Here is a 16,816-nt window from a genome sequence, read left to right on the forward strand (position 1 = left end):
ATCCCTCTGTGCATCTCGCATATATAGAAATGCATCCTTTAAATGCTCTATAGTCAATAATATATTGTCCCTGTCCAGGGTATTAATATTTTCAGTCAGGGAATCCGACCAAGCCACCCCAGCACTGCACATCCAGGCTGAGGCGATTGCTGGTCGCAGTATAATACCAGTATGTGTGTATATACTTTTTAGGATATTTTCCAGCTTCCTATCAGCTGGTTCCTTGAGGGCGGCCGTATCAGGAGACGGTAACGCCACTTGTTTTGATAAGCGTGTGAGCGCCTTATCTACCCTAGGGGGTGTTTCCCAACGTGCCCTAACCTCTGGCGGGAAAGGGTATAATGCCAATAATTTTTTAGAAATTAGCAGTTTTTTATCGGGGGAAACCCACGCTTCATCACACACCTCATTTAATTCATCTGATTCAGGAAAAACTACGGGTAGTTTTTTTACACCCCACATAATACCCTTTTTTGTGGTACTTGTAGTATCAGAAATGTTCAAAACCTCCTTCATTGCCGTGATCATGTAACGTGTGGCCCTACTGGAAAATACGTTTGTTTCCTCACCGTCGACACTGGAGTCAGTGTCCGTGTCAGTGTCTGTATCGACCTGAGGTAACGGGCGTTTTAGAGCCCCTGACGGTGTTTGAGACGCCTGTACAGGTATTAACTGATTTGCCGGCTGTCTCATGTCGTCAACAGTCTTTTGTAAAGTGCTGACACTATCACGTAATTCTTTCCATAAGACCATCCAGTCAGGTGTCGACTCCCTAGGGGGTGACATCACTAACACAGGCAATTGCTCCGCCTCCACACCATTTTCCTCCTCATACATGTCGACACAACGTACCGACACAGCACACACACAGGGAATGCTCTGACAGAGGACAGGACCCCACTAGCCCTTTGGGGAGACAGAGGGAGAGTTTGCCAGCACACACCAGAGCGCTATATATATATAGGGATAACCTTATATAAGTGTTTTTCCCTGATATAGCTGCTGTATATATTTATCTGCCAAATTAGTGCCCCCCCCTCTCTTGTTTTACCCTGTTTCTGTAGTTCAGGACTGCAGGGGAGAGTCAGGGAGCCTTCCTCCAACGGAGCTGTGAGGAAAAAATGGCGCCAGTGTGCTGAGGAGATAGGCTCCGCCCCCTTCTCGGCGGCCTTTCTCCCGCTTTTTTATGGAAAAATTGGCAGGGGTTAAATGCATCCATATAGCCCAGGAGCTATATGTGATGTATTTTTTGCCAAAAAAGGTGTTTTTATTGCATCTCAGGGTGCCCCCCCCCAGCGCCCTGCACCCTCAGTGACCGGAGTGTGAAGTGTGCTGAGAGCAATGGCGCACAGCTGCGGTGCTGTGCGCTACCTTATTGAAGACAGGACGTCTTCTGCCGCCGATTTTCCGGACCTCTTCAGTCTTCTGGCTCTGTAAGGGGGCCGGCGGCGCGGCTCTGGGACCCATCCATGGCTGGGCCTGTGATCGTCCCTCTGGAGCTAATGTCCAGTAGCCTAAGAAGCCCAATCCACTCTGCACGCAGGTGAGTTCGCTTCTTCTCCCCTTAGTCCCTCGGTGCAGTGAGCCTGTTGCCAGCAGGTGTCACTGAAAATAAAAAACCTACTTTAAACTTTTACTCTAAGCAGCTCAGGAGAGCCACCTAGATTGCACCCTTCTCGTTCGGGCACAAAAATCTAACTGAGGCTTGGAGGAGGGTCATAGGGGAAGGAGCCAGTGCACACCAGGTAGTCCTAAAGCTTTTACTTTTGTGCCCAGTCTCCTGCGGAGCCGCTATTCCCCATGGTCCTTTCGGAGTCCCCAGCATCCACTAGGACGTTAGAGAAATATATATATATATATATATATATATATATATATAAGGCATGCAAATGTGCAAATGTCTATACTTACGCTCAATGACAGCCTAGATGTGACTTGACAGATGTGACAAAAACACAGGAGTAGCGGTTTGAAGGCAAGTATATTTGCCCCAGGTTTCTAACCTATGTGTTTTAAAACACCAGGAATACAGGTATGTTGTGTTCTGCAGAAAGCTTTTTGGCTTTTGGTAAAAGTCAGTTAAGAGGATCCTGGAGTTTGGATAGAGGGAGGCCGGGCAACATCCATTAAGGCAGGCATGTCCAAACTGCGGCCCTCCAGCTGTTGAGAAACTACACATCCCAGCATGCCCTGACACAGCTTTAGCATTCTCCGACAGCAAAACTGTGTCAGGGCATGCTGGGATATGTAGTTTCACAACAGCTGGAGGGCCGCAGTTTGGACATGCCTGCATTAAGGCCTAGTTCGGGTCTTAAGGCCTGTAGCCTCAGATCAGGCTAATTAGTGATTTCACTTGCATGAAGGTGTTAAGAGACTGCTAGCCTTATTATTAGGTCTCTCACACTGCCTGGAGAAGAGGGACTGCAGAGTCTCTGAGAGAAACCCTGCTACTGAAAACTCGTGAGCTACGCTTGGTGAAACAACTTGTGTTTTTGTAGTGTTAGGAGTGACTTGTGTTTAGTTAGGGCCAGGCGGCAAAGTATTTTGATGTCTTGTTTTATTTTACCGCTTAATCAAACTGGTTGAGACCAGTTGCACCAAAAACCTTGGACTTGTGTGATCTCTCAGTTGTTGTGCACTATTATCCACCCCAGGAGGTGGTACAGGTTCCCCTAACCCTGTTACACAATGTATATATTAATTGGCAAAATTGCATTACATTATTCGCCACAGTATATCAAGTGTCATATGCACTAAATGAGAGGTGTGGTGGGTGGGTGGGGGGGAAGAGAGTCAAACAGCAGCACAACACATACATAAGCCCAACTCTAAGATCCTTACTATGTTTATTTTTCCAGGTAAAATCAACAGATTAAAAATCTTAGTGTGCTCCATTTTCTGAACCTGTAACTTGGTAGTTTAAACCGGTAACTGTTCCTATATTACATGTCATGGTATCACTATAACAAAGCTCTGTTGGCTATGTGAGTGTGACCAAAAGTTTATGGGTGTTGGGTGTGTTACCAAAACTTTACACAAGTACAACTGTAATACACATGTACAACTGTTCGGTAATCAAGTGTAGAATGGTTTTCTAAAGCAAAAACCTCAAATGTCAGCCAAATTTATCTATTGCCAAAGATCACAGAAGTGTGCTAAAGCAATGCCAATCTAGGCATGGATTTCAACAAACCCTGTTAACAGCAATCACAAAAGAAGTCATTTACTTTTATATGTGAAATATATATTTACATACAGTATAAGCAGATTTGAGATTGCGTAAAAGCCTGATTTTGCTAGAGGCTTGTATATGTTGAGATGAAGTCAACATATTCCCTTTTTACTCAGCTGTGGATAGAACCATACTGACACCATCTGCCATAGATCCTGCAAACAGACAGCCTTTTTCATCTCTGCACTGCTTTATAGCAGAATATTTTTATGGCACAACAGCAATAACCTTTCACAACCATGATTTGGTATTGAAATGAAATCCTACCATATTTTTCTTAACCCATAAATCTGTAATACATGAAGGAATATTTATCCGAAACGATGAAAACATTTTTTTTCCCAATGTTACTCCTATAAACCTTGTTATGCGGTCATGCACAGATTTTAAAGGACTGCTGTCAAAATAGTAGGCCTTGCAACTTTAAGAGTCATTCATAAGGGTGAAGGACACCACCTAAATCTGTTGAGAGATAAAAACATTGCCCAATTTTCCTATAGAGGAGCCCTCAATTTGAGTGCTATGTTCTTCCATCTCAATCTGGACAGAAGTGTTTAGAGGCATATACCGCACTATTATACATAGGGGCCAGCTGAAATAATGGGGGTCGCATGACCAGTTATTTCAACTCTGGTAGCGAGCAGGCTCGCTGTGCAAATGGGTAAGCCTGGTCAAGACCCATTCACACCATAGGAAGAGGCGGCATTTGGAGATCATCTCATCTCCAAGCGCCACCTCCTGATGCATCGCGGTCGCGTCACCAACCCGGGAATAAGCTGGGTAGGTCCGCCTGTCCTAAAGGGGTCTCACCAAGTTGGACCCATGTACAAATCCAGGGTGCGACTCGGCTTTAGCGGTGTGAAAGAAGTATTATTCTTTACATTTTGCCTAAGACTAGAAATCCTCAATGATACAATTGTTAGAGGTTTACTAGGGAATTCAATTATCCGCAAATTCGCGGCAATTTTTCGGCCGAAAATTTTTCGCGGCAATCGGGTGAAAATTGCCACGAAAACGCTCCATTTTTTGACCTATTTAATTCCAAACGGGTTTCACCTGAAAATTCTTGCAGTGAAAAATGCAGGTGAAAATGGGGAAATCAGCCTGTACCCCAAAAAATGCTAAACTAACATAGGAAAACAGAAGAGAAGTGTATTAGAGATCACATTAGAGAGTTTTTGGGGACTTAAATTGTGTGAAATGGCTGTTCTATGCATTTTTTTTAAAATGCAAAAAAATGATAGAAAGCAAGTTTTTTTGAGCAAAATAAATGCTCTCATTAAATTTGGGGTACATGAAAATGGGTATAAGTATATATTTGGGTCATTTTAGGGTACTTTAAAAAAAAAAGTGGAAACAGACCGATTACTCCCATCTGCAAGCCTAAAAACAGCTGTCCCACTCATAAAGCACCCCAATATACCTGTCCCATACCTTGAACCCCAATTTCCATCACTTTGTACTTTTTCACCCCAAAAATGACATGTCATTATTGGCCAATTAAAAATAATTAAAAACCTCAACGAGTTCTGTACCATATCCAAACATTTTTACCTTAAAATAGTGACTTTTCCCAACTTTTCACCTGCTTCAGAGTAGGTGAAGTGAAATTAGTGAAAAAATGATCACCGATAAATTTTCCCGGAAAATTGAATAGGCTGTAATTGCGTTTCGCGGGAAAAGTCCGGATTTTCGCGCAAAAACTGGACTTTTCACGCGAAAAGTCCGTTATCGCTGCTAATTGAATATACCCATTATTATGAAATGCTTTGGGTTTACATTACATTTGGGAAAAATTCCAAGATGGGTTTTCACTCCACATTTGCGGTCTTTTTCCAGCTGTGTGTAAATCAATAAGTACAAAAGTATGTTTCTATGTAGCTTTATCAGACTGCATTGTTTGTTTTTGTAATATTCCTTTGTGAGGTAAAAAAAAAAAAAAATTATATTTTTATTCCAGTGCAGAAGATGAAAACAAGCTGTTGACTGAATGCAACATATAACACAAGGTTATTCGCTAAGGGAAAATATAAATGTAAAATTTTGACAGTAAACACCACTTATTGCTTGTGCTTCAAATATAAAATTACACATGATTACATCATGCCATGTGCAAGCCTATGATGGTATGGTTGACTGGTGAAACCAAAATACACCTGCTAAATTGTTTCACAACTTATAATCAACTATTTAATGCAGGGGTGGGGAACCTTTGGCCCTCCAGCTGTTAAACTACACATACCAGCATGTCATGCTACAGTTTTGCTATTTGGCCATGCTAAAACTGTTACAGGGCATGGTGGGATGTGTAGTTCAACAACAGCTGAAGGGCCGCAGGTTGCCCACCCCTGATTTAATGCATTGAACATTAACAGTTACAACAGAAAAGGCATAAATATAATTTCTTTGTAATTAAAGTATATAAAAATTAGTTTGTAGGTAGCAGTTAAGATAAATAATTAAAATGTCTAATTATTAACAAACATGGTCTGTTTCGCATGTTAAAACGTATCGAACAAAAATCAGCTCTTTATAGAGTAGTAAAAATGCTACAATTGCGCTCTGGCCTAAAAATAGCGTGTTTACTCCTACAATACATATGGCATAATATGTTCTGTTATAGAATAAAAATGCTATATAAATGCTTGGTTTAAAACAGTTTGTGATTTCATGCCGAAGCATGTAACATCTCCACGCCATTGGTTTGAGTTTCTGAATTTTATTTATGAAGTGTACAAATAAACAGAACATTTTATACTGGTGTTTTAACCCCATCATTCGCCTGATGACCAGTTATTGCTTCAGGCGTTGCAGGGTTTTATTCTTTTTCTCATCCCCATCTTTCTCCCTATCTCCAATAATTTCTTCCATTTTTCTGTCTGGGACCTTCTCGTGGGTAATGGGGGCTTGAGAAACTGAGGAGGCTCAGTTTGATAGGAAAGAGAGGCTGTGTGTGCCAAGCAGCCAGTGAGAGCAGTGAGGGGGGGTGGCCTCCATCCAGCTCCAACTGTGCAGCTGCCAGAACGGGATCCGGTCTGAAGATCGACAGTGTCTAGGTCGACAATGTTTAGGTCGACCACTATAGGTCGACAGTCACTAGGTCGACATGGATGGAAGGTCGACAGGGTTTCTAGGTCGACATGTGCTAGGTCGACAGGTCTAAAGGTCGACATGAGTTTTTCACAATTTTTATTTTTTGGGGGATTTTTTCATACTTAACGATCCACGTGGACTACTATTGGAGCGGTAAAGTGTGCCAAGCGGTAGCGGAGCGAAGGCACCATGCCCGAAGCATGGCGAGCGAAGCGAGCCATGCGAGGGGACGCGGTACACTAATTTGGGATCCCGGTCACTTTACGAAGAAAACGACACCAAAAAAAATAAAAATCCCCATGTCGACCTTTAGACCTGTCGACCTAGCACATGTCGACCTAGAAACCCTGTCGACCTTCCATCCATGTCGACTTAGTGACTGTCGACCTATAGTGGTCGACCTAAACATTGTCGACCTAGATACTGTCGATAAAACGAACCACACCCGCCAGAACTCTGTTTCTTTATAATATATCAAAGAATAAAAGAGAATAAAAGAAAACAACGCGAAACACAATAGTGTTTTTGCACCAATGTGACTACTTTAAATGTATTTAGTTAAATGTTGACAAGTAGAGTCATTAAATATTTACGTTTTATAATAGAAAAAATTATATGAGGAATTTGTGTAAAGCAAGAGAAACGCAAACAGAATATGTACCATAAATGTAAGATAATCACTACACACACATATAGCTTGCATAAGTCACATTTAGTAAAATATATACAAAATTTTGTAGCTATTTGCCTATGCTAATATTGTTAATTCAAACACATTTCAGGGTTTTCAACAGTGCAGTATATTAAAACAGATGTCTATAGCAACAGGTTCCTATCAATAACAGCAACATGTAAGTAATTCATTGCACATAGTAAACACTCTTTAAAGTTAGACGCTGAATGTTCATAACGTCCACTACTGACAGAGGCTGCAGCCCATCTGAGTTCACGATTAGGAATTGTTTTGTCATCAATTATTCTAGTGTGAAACTATTTTTCCAACCCTGAAGTTGCATTTACTTTTTATAGAACATATAAAGGAGTTAATTTTCAAAACTGTTGCGTGCTCTCAATTTACAAAAGTTTGTGAATATTACTGGCAAAATGCATGGGTTTAATTAGCAAGATGGCAGTTTCTGTGAGAGCAGAATTTTACACTTGCCAAAGGGAAACAATAGTGAGGGCATTCCTTGCTAAATATGGAGAAGGCACAACATTCCATATTTATATGATGTAAAAAGTATTTTTCGGACCATAAGACGCACCTGACCATAAGACGCACCTAGTTTTTAGAGTAGGAAAACTGGAAAAAAAAATATTCTGAACCAAATAGTGTAATAAAATATTTAATAAACTATAACAGAATAGCATTTGAACCATGTAAAGTCAACAGCACTCAACAGTGGCATTAAGAACTATTATCACTGTCATTAACAAATGGAGAGACTTAAAGGTTTGAGTACTCTAGTTTTCTGGAAACCCCAAGAACTCATCATCGCTAGAGTCAGAAATTAAGAAGCTCATTTGCTCACAATCACTGACATCACTTTCTTCATATAAGATACCATCTTCACTTCCATCTAAGGCATTGCTAATGCCACATTTTTTGAATGAATGTACAACGATCTCCTCCTTCACTGAGTCCCATGATCTTTTCACCCATTCACAAACTTGAGTGATGGTGGTCCTCTTCATTCGTCCAGTAGGTGTCAGATCATGATTACCAGCAGCCATCCATTTGTTCCACTCTTCTCTCATTAAGACCTTAAATGGCTTGTTGATGGAAACATCAAGAAGTTGCAACTGGCTGGTAAGACCTCCGGGAATTACAGCTAGATGAGTCTTCACTTCTCTGAAGCACTTTTTTGTTGGTTCACTAATATGTGCTCTAAATTGGTCAAGCACTAATAAGGGAGGTTTTTTCAGAAGTCCTCCAGGACGTTTGGACCACACCTTTTCAACCCATATTCTCATTCAATTTTAATCCATCCATCCTTTGTCATGTACATGTACAACTCCTCCTCGCGGAATCACGTCTTTTGGAAATGTTTTCCTCTTGAAAATCAACATGGGTGGCAATTTGGTGCCATCGGCACAGCAGGACAAAACAGTTGTGTAATGAGTCTTCTCATGCCCTGAAGTTTTCACAGTGATGGTTTTGGCACTCTTCAGATCTACAGTCCTTTTAGATGGCACATCAAAGGTTAGCGGGACTTCATCCATATTCCCAATCTGGCTAATTTCAAAGCCATTTTTCTTCCTAGCATCAATAACAAATTTATGAAAGGACAGAATTTTAGATTCACATTCTTTTGGAATTTTTTGCGCAATTCTAGTTTTGGTCCGCATAGCAAGACCACATCGCCTCATAAATCTGTAGCACCATGATGGTGATCCTTTAAAATCCTGAATGCCTTTCTCTATAGAAATGCGTTTCGCTTCAAATATTATCATTTTTGTCGACACAGAGAAGCCATTATTCTGGTGACGTATGATCCATTCTTTCATGTCCACCTCCAACTGTGGCCACTTTGCAGCATGCCCACGGAAAGTGTGCTTACGTTTATCTGTTTTTTGCAGCTGATCCTCCTGTTTCCTCCACTCTCTAATAATTTTTTCAGTTGGAGGAGGCCCAAAATGTCTCTCTGCTGCTCTGTTTCCATGCTCCTTAGCATATTTTACTACCTCTAGTTTAAAAGGAATTTTATATGCTAGCCTTTTCTGCTTTATCATCCTTGCACTGCCTCCCTAGTTTTCACTGACCTCTAAGAGATATTTCTGTGTGATTTCTCAGACTCAAGAATACAGTGCAGCCTTCTGTCAGAGCCAGCATACATAGACACACACACACATCAGAGCTGACAGTACTGACAGTACCAGTGGTTCCATGCGTCTCCTGAGGAGGGAGGAGGTGGGGGGGAGCGGGGGAGTCACATGACGCCGGCTCTGCTGCTGAGATGTGGCCGTTCTGCGCTCTGCTGATGGCGGCGCAGCAGCAGCATCCAGGACCCGCCGCTACCCGCAAACACGTCTTATTCGCTCCATAAGACGCACATACTTTTCCCCCCACATTTTTGGGGAGAAAAAGTGCGTCTTATGGTCCAAAAAATACGGTAGTTTTAATTTAGTGAAGCAAAAACATTTAAATAATAAACGGGGTTGCACCATTCCACATTAGCTCTGAGCTGGTGTTGCGGAAGTCTTATCCTACAGTATACTTCTAATGTAATATATTTTGCACCTTCCATTTGAACTTTGGGAGAGAAGCACATTTCTAGACATGTTTTTTCCCAGTGCAAAAAAATAAATAACACTTTGCTAGAAGAAAGAACACTGCCACAACAAACAAACTACATAAATGATGCTTAGTCTACTAAACCATTTTTAAAAAAATCTTCATTCAGGTAGAGGCTTTGTAAAGATCATATTACAAATCGCATCATATTTGTATTATCATATTTGTAACAAACTACTCTGAGGCTGAGGAAATCAGAGTAGATTAGTGTCAGAGTAGTTAGTGTCATGAAGTTAGTTAAGTTGGTTAAATCATGAAGAACTTGCTCTTGAAGGTTGCTAAAAAATTAAAACTTCACATTTCTGTGTTATTCTCAGTCTGTGACAGTGCAAGACTTCCATGGTTGTTTTGAAAGCCTACTGCTGGCTCTGCCTGTTGTAGTACCAGGTAAGATGACCACTGTCTCAACCATATTACTTCTTCACTTGCATGTGTGACAGTTAGTTATTCTGGCTGTGTTGATGAATTTGGTAGTGGTGGCTGCTGCTGATAGTCCACATGATTGGTCCTACACAGATTTAAAATATGCAGCCTTTGGTAGACTATTGGTAGTCTCCAACCCAATCTATACCCATTATCTGATAAGGTTGCATTTGTCAGTTGTTGGAAGCATTAATGAAAAGTTCATGGCTCCCTTTATCAACACATACAGCGCTTTTACAGTACTGCAATCCATTTGGCTTGGCTTTCCACTACTGTTGTAAGGTCAGGTCCGGTGACAATGGCAATAGCAATTTTCTTACTGCTTTTCATTATTGGATCATCATCTAGCAGCAAAATACCTTGGTTAAGAAATTCCTTTGTGTAGTTAGTTGCCATGAGAGTGATTTTTTTTCATTCCAAATTGCCCAGTGATCTGTATTATAGGTATTTACCTAAGATGAAAATGTGAATACCTATGTATTGTGTTAGGATTCTGATTACTTATATCTGAAAATCCTAGTATGGACCTGGCTTTATTTCAATTTCATCCCTACTTCCTTAAAAGACTGACATGAAAAATGATCCTAGAATAAGGAAATAGAAGGTACTGATAAGGCAGTGTGATGTATTGAAACACCAACCCCGAATATCATACCTTCCAACAGTAGCGGGCATTCACTCCCAGAAAGAGAGGAACACTGCCTCATGACATGTCATCGCTTTCATCACTCTGGGAGGACACCCGGAGACACTGGGCTGTCCCCAGGCTCTTCTTGCAATGTGAACTAATGTCATGCACATGCGGTGACAGTGCTCCCCCCCCCAATTCACCCACTTAGGAAACTTGGGTCCAATCAGTATTAACGTATATCGGCACTAAAAGGAGACAAAGTGCATAATAAAGTATATGTAGTTCAGTATACCTTGAAAGAAAAAATAAGGTACTTCACAGACTTCGGTAAGTCTACTCTTGATAGTGAATATGATGGTTATTATAATACCATATAATGAATGAATATAAAAATGTGGCAGACACAATATCATATCCCTAATAAACCTTGCAAAGTAATAGGTGTGAATTCTATATAATAATCCCTGTGTCCACAATTGCACATTAAACACTCAAATTAAGCAGACAATTCAACATAATTCATGTGTCCATGTAAGAAATGCTCAAATGGATTCAATATTACTGTCTCCATGAGGGACAAATAGAGAAAAATCTAAAAGGTGCATACACGGTGATATTTTGGATATCTTTGATTTTGACTACGCGATATTGACCAAGGGGGTATTCAATTGAAGTCGGAAACTGCAATCTTGTCGGAAAGACGTCAGTTTCCGACTTTTATAGGTGGGAAGGTGTTCCGATCTATTCAATGCTGCCTCTGTTTTTCTGGCAACAGGCTCCCTGCATCGTGGGACTGAGGGGAGAGAACCTACTTCTCTGAGTTCAATGGCTCTGCTTCTTAGGCTACTGGACACCATTAGCTCCAGAGGGTTCGATCACTTGGTGCGCCTAGCTGCTTGTTCCCGGAGCCGCACCGTCACCCCCCTCACAGAGCCAGAAGACAGAAGCCGGGTGAGTATGAGAAGATCAGAAGACTTCAGTGACGGCAGAAGACGGCGGTTGAGGTACCGTGCAGCGGCCGCGCTGCGCGCCATGCTCCAGCACATAACACGGCACTGCAGGGTGCAGGGGGGGGGGGGGCGCCCTGGGCAGCATGAACACCTCAATCAGCACTGGCATAAGTGATAACAGTGCCTAGGCACTAGTTAAGGGACCGCCGCCAGTATAAATATTAATTTAAGCGGGACTGAAGCGCGCCATGTAGTGGGCAGGGCTTAGCCCACACATCTCTGACAAGCATAATTTTTAACTTCACAGAAGCTGCAGAGATGCTGGCCCTAACATCCACACTGCTGTACAAGTAACAGGGTGCAAAACAGGGGTGGGGCACAAGTGATTTGGTGCTAATTTATATATATAGAAAGCGCTAACAGGTCTGGGCAGTCTTTTTACTTGCTTCAGTACCGGGATAGGCGCTGGGTTGTGAGCTGGCAGAGCTCCCTCTGTGTCTCTCTTACAGGCTTTGTTGTGGGTCTGTCTCCTATAGCCCCAGTGTGGTTGTGGGTGTCGGTACATGTGTGTGTCGACATGTCTGATGCAGAGTGCTCTTCCCCCAGGAGGAAGCTGGAGTGGAAACAGACAATACTGTGAGTGGCTGTGTCGGCACCGCCGACGGATGATTGGGTGAATATGTTGAGTGTTTTAAACGCAAATGTGACTCGGGGAAGTCCATGCAGGATGCTTTGTCACAAGCACAGAACCCTTCGGGGTCACAGAAATGTACATTTACCCAGATAGATGATACCGACACCGACACGGACTCTGATTCCAGTATCGACTATAGTGATGCCAGATTAAATCCAAAACTGGCTAACAGTATTCAGTACATGATACTAGGGTCTGTATGTTTAAAGGAAAGAAGCCTGAGGTAACGTTTCCTCCCTCTCATGAACTGAACGCGCTTTTTGAAAAGGCTTGTGAAAATCCTGACAAGATACAGGTTCCCAAAAGAATTCCAGTGGCATATCCGTTTCCCTCTGGGGACAGGGAAAGGTGGGAGTCAATCCCCACGGTAGACAAAGCTTTATCGCGTCTATCCAAAAAGGTGGCGCTTCCGTCTCCTGACACGGCAGCCCTAAAAGATCCTGCGGATCGTAAGCAGGAAAATACACTAAAATCCATTTATGTCACTACAGGGTCGCTACTCAGGCCTGCCGTTGCTTTGGCATGGGTGAGTAGTGCTATTGAAAAGTGGGCAGATAACTTGTCATCTGAGGTAGATACCCTGGACAGGGATAGCGTGCTTTTGACTTTGGGTCACATCAGGGACGCTGCAGCATATTTAAAAGAAGCTGTAAGGGGTACTGGCCTTTTGGGATCAAGAGCCAATGCCATGGCAGTCTCAGCGAGGAGAGCATTGTGGATTCATCAATGGAATGCTGACGCTGACTCTAAGAAGGCGATGGAGTCTCTACCGTTTAACGGTAGAGTCTTGTTTGGTGACAGCCTCACTGACCTGGTGTCTACGGCTACCGCGGGTAAGTCTTAATTTTTACCTTATGTTCCTGTACAGCAGAAGAAATCGCCTCACTATCAGATGCAGTCCTTTCGGACAAATAAATTCAAATAGGGACGTGGGTCCTCCTTCCTTGCTGCGAGGGGAAGAGGAAGGAGAAAAAGGTCACAGGCTGTGGCAAGTTCCCAAGAGCAGAAGTCCTCTCCAGCTTCTACCAAATCCACCGCATGATGCTGGGGCTCCTATGTGGGAGTCCGCACCGGTGGGGGCACGTCTCAGACTCTTCAGTCAGGTCTGGGTGCACTCGGACCTGGATCCTTGGATTACATAAATAGTAACCCAAGGATACAGGTTAGAGTTTCAAGACGTGCCCCCTCACCGATGTTTCAAATCGGCCTTGCCAGTTTCTCTTCTAGAAAGGGAGGTAGTATGCGCTGCGATAGTAAAGTTGTGTCAAAATCAAGTAATTGTCACAGTGCCCCCGTCACAATAGAGAGAAGGTTTTTATTCGAGCCTGTTCGTGGTCCCGAAGCCGGATGGCTCAGTCAGACACGATTCTGAACCTAAAATCCCTCAATTTCTTTCTAAAAAAATTCAAATTCAAGATGGAATCTCTCCGTGCAGTGATCTCCACTCTGGAGTAGGGGGATTTTATGGTGTCGGTCGACATAAAGGATGACTACTTGCATGTCCCCATATATCCTCCTCATCAGGCTTGCCTGACTTTTGCTGTTCAGGATTGTCATTACCAATTTCAGACGTTGCCGTTCGGTCTGTCCACGGCTCCGAGGATTTTCACCAAAAGTGATGGCGGAAATGATGGTTCTCCTGCGCAAGCAGGGAATCACAATTATCCCGTACTTGGACGATCTCCTCATAAACGCGAGATCCAAGGAGCAGTTGTTGAAAAATGTTGCCTTTTCCCTGACGATTCTGCAAGAACATGGTTGGCTTCTAAATTTGCCAAAATCACAGTTGGATCCGACAACACGCCTGTCATTCCTGGGCATGATTCTGGATACAGAATTACAGAGAGTTTTTCTTCCAGTGGAAAAGGCTCTGGAAATACAGAACATGGTAAAACAGATTCTGAAACCAGCAAAGGTGTCAGTTCTTCAATGCACTCGATTGCTGGGGAAGATGGTGGCGGCCTACGAGGCCATTCCGTATGGCAGGTTCCATGCCAGGGTGTTTCAGTGGAACCTGTTGGACCAGTGGTCCGGGTCTCACCTGGACATGCACCGGAGAATAATTCTATCTCCCAGGACCAGAATCTCCCTTCTGTGGTGGCTGCACAGTTCTCACCTTCTGGAGGGACGCAGGTTCGGGATTCAGTATTGGATCCTGGTGACCACAGATGCAAGCCTCCGAGGCTGGGGAGCAGTCACACAGGGAAGAAATTTTCAGGGAAAGTGGTCAAGCCAGGAAGCTTGTCTACACATAAACATTATGGAATTAAGGGCCATTTACAACGGCATCCTGTCTTGATTCAGTCAGACAACGTGACAGCAGTGGCATACATAAACCGCCAGGGCGAACAAGGAGCAGAGCGGCGATGGCCGAGGCAACGAAGATTCTTCGCTGGGCGGAAAGACATGCCAGCGCTCTGTCAGCGGTCTTCATTCCAGGAGTGGACAACTGGGAAGCAGAGTTCCTCAGCAGACACGATCTCCATCCAGGAGAGTGGGGTCTTCATCAAGAGGTCTTTGCAGAAGTGACAAGTCGTTGGGGAGTTCCTCAAGTAGACATGATGGCGTCCCACCTCAACAAGAAACTTCAGAGATATTGTTCCAGGTAAAGGGACCCTCAAGCGATAGCGGTGGACGCCCTAGTGACACCGTGGGTGTTTCCGTCGGTATATGTGTTCCCTCCACTTCCACTCATTCCAAAGGTGATAAAAATTATAAGAAGAACAAGGGTTCAGGCGATACTCATTGTTCCGGATTGGCCAAGAAGGGCCTGGTATCCGGATCTTCAGGAGTTGCTCATAGAAGATCCCTGGCCTCTTCCTCTTCGGGAGGACCTGTTGCAACAGGGGCCGTGCGTGTATCAGGACTTACCGCGGCTGCGTTTGACGACGGGGCGGTTGAACGCCAAATCCTAGCCCGAAAGGGTATTCCCAGTGAAGTCATTCCCACACTTCTTCCGGCTAGGAAAGAAGTAACTTTAAAGCATTACCACCGTATTTGGAGAAAATATGTGTCTTGGTGTGTATCCAAGAAGGCTCCTACGGAAGAATTTCACCTGGGGCGTTTGCTCCATTTTTTACAAGCAGGTGTGGATGCGGGCCTAAAGTTAGGCTCCATTAAAGTACAGATTTCGGCCTTGTCGATCTTTTTCAGAAAGAATTGGCCTCCCTTCCTGAAGTTCAGACCTTCGTGAAAGGTGTGCTACACATCCAACCTCCATTTGTGCCTCTTGTGGCACCGTGGGATCTTAATGTGGTGTTGCAGTTCCTGCAATCGCATTGGTTTGAACCTTTGCGCAAGGTTGAGTTAAAATTCCTTACTTGGAAAGTAGTCATGTTGTTGGCCTTGGCGTCAGCAAGGCGAGGGTCTGAGTTGGCGGCTTTGTCTCACAAAAGCCCCTATTTAATTTTCCATGCTGATAGAGCGGAGCTGAGAACTCGTCAGCAATTTCTACCGAAAGTGGTTTCATCTTTTCACGTGAACCAGCCTATTGTGGTGCCAGTGGCTACTGATGCCTTGGCGGATTCAAAGTCTCTCGATGTGGTCAGAGCTTTGAAGGTCTATGTCGCCTGTTTGTCCTGTGGGCTCCCAACAAGATTGAGGCTCCTGCTTCTAAGCAGACTATTGCGCGCTGGATTTGTAATACGATTCAGCAGGCTCATTCTACGGCAGGATTGCAGTTACCGAAATCGGTGAAAGCCCATTCTACCAGAAAGGTGGGCTCATCCTGGGCGGCTGCCCGTGGAGTCTCGGCGTTACAACTTTGCCGAGCTACTACTTGGTCGGGATCAAACACCTTTGCGAAGTTTTACAAGTTTGATACCCTGGCTGAGGAGGACCTCTTGGTTGGTCAATCGGTGCTGCAGAGTCATCCGCACTCTCCCGCCCGGTCTAGAGCTTTGGTATAAACCCCATGGTTCTTGAAGCATCCCCAGCATCCTCTAGGACGTATGAGAAAATAAAAATTTACTTACAGATAATTCTATTTCTCGTAGTCCGTAGTGGATGCTGGGAACTCCGTAAGGACCATGGGGAATAGCGGCTCCGCAGGAGACTGGGCACAAAAGTAAAGCTTTAGGACTACCTGGTGTACACTGGCTCCTCCCCCTATGACCCTCCTCCAAGCCTCAGTTAGGATACTGTGCCCGGACGAGCGTACACAATAAGGAAACATAGAAACATAGAATTTGTCGGCAGATAAGAACCACTTGGCCCATCTAGTCTGCCCCTTATTTTAATTATTTATTTTTTTTATATTATTTTTTATCACTAACCTTATTTGATCCTTATTTCTTTGTAAGGATATCCTTATGTCTATCCCATGCATGTTTAAATTGCTCTACTGTCTTAGCCTCTACCACCTCTGATGGGAGGCTATTCCACTTGTCCACTACCCTTTCTGTGAAATAATTTTTCCGCAAATTTCCCCTGAACCTCCCTTCCTCCAGTCTCAGTGCATGTCCTCGTGTCCTATTGCTTCTCTTCATTTGGAGAATGT

At 43.6% G+C, this 16,816-nt stretch overlaps 1 protein-coding gene across 4 annotated transcripts in view; it reads right to left on the reverse strand.

Annotated features, from left to right (window-relative positions):
- Positions 1–16,816, reverse strand: part of LOC134914279 (poly [ADP-ribose] polymerase tankyrase-1) — a 571,272-nt gene that overhangs the window by 278,610 nt on the left and 275,846 nt on the right. The gene's annotated exons all lie outside the window — the stretch shown is intronic.

The sequence above is a fragment of the Pseudophryne corroboree genome, chromosome 1 (genome assembly GCF_028390025.1).
Source record: "Pseudophryne corroboree isolate aPseCor3 chromosome 1, aPseCor3.hap2, whole genome shotgun sequence".
Lineage (NCBI taxonomy): Eukaryota > Metazoa > Chordata > Amphibia > Anura > Myobatrachidae > Pseudophryne > Pseudophryne corroboree.